The following is a 920-nucleotide window of genomic DNA, read 5'->3' on the forward strand; positions in this document are numbered from 1 at the left end:
GGTGGTTCATTCTGTTGCGCATAGTAGCGTCACTATGAGTTGGAACTGACTTGCTGGCACCTAACAACAATATCCAATTAGCCAGAAATTGTAAAAACGAAAAGTACTTGAGGCCCTAAATATAGGGAGAAGTCAGAATAGGGAAACACACTCCTGTTATAATTCATATAGCCTTTCTGGAGGGCTGTTGAAACTATGTATTAAAAACTTCAAATATGTTTGTACCTCTTTTGACCCTGCAATTCTACTTTTAGGAATTCATCTTGAAGAAATATAATAAGACAAGTGTACAGAGATAATATTCAAAGTTTGAATAACAAAAAGAAAAATTACCCAAATATCAACAAAAAGCAATTAGTATTATTGAACACTCAAACTTCCACTAAAGAAGTTGCTGATATGTATCTATGAACACTCACAGAGATAGTCTGTGGTAGTCAGCTTCATGCCTCCATAAAGGTTTACTGCCTTTGAAACCTTATGGAGCGGATTTACCCTGTCTTACTGGGTCACTGTGAGTCAGAATCGATTCCCCACCAATGGGTTTGGTTTTTTAGGTTTATGGAAATCTCCTAGGATCTTAGATGGAAGATTTGATGTTTACAAATCTCTTATTTAAAAATTCTTAGTTGTGTCTAAGGATCCTGGGGGTGGAATATGAGGGAATAGAGTAGATAAGGCTAAATTCAGACAGAATAAAATAGAAAATTTTAAATCTGTTTCACTCATTGGTTCCTTCACTCAACTTGTATTTATGGAGTTTTCAAAGAAGGCCAAAAATTGTGGCTCAAAGACTCACACCCTGGTTTTAGTGTCAACTAATTTGTGTGATTTGATGAAAACACTTCCAGCCTTAGTTTCCTGACTTAGCAAATGAGGAAGTTGTTCTTTGATCTATGAAATGGGAAGCAAAAGTGTTT

Source organism: Chrysochloris asiatica, unplaced genomic scaffold (assembly GCF_000296735.1).
Source record: "Chrysochloris asiatica unplaced genomic scaffold, ChrAsi1.0 scaffold00079, whole genome shotgun sequence".
Taxonomy (NCBI): Eukaryota; Metazoa; Chordata; class Mammalia; order Afrosoricida; family Chrysochloridae; genus Chrysochloris; species Chrysochloris asiatica.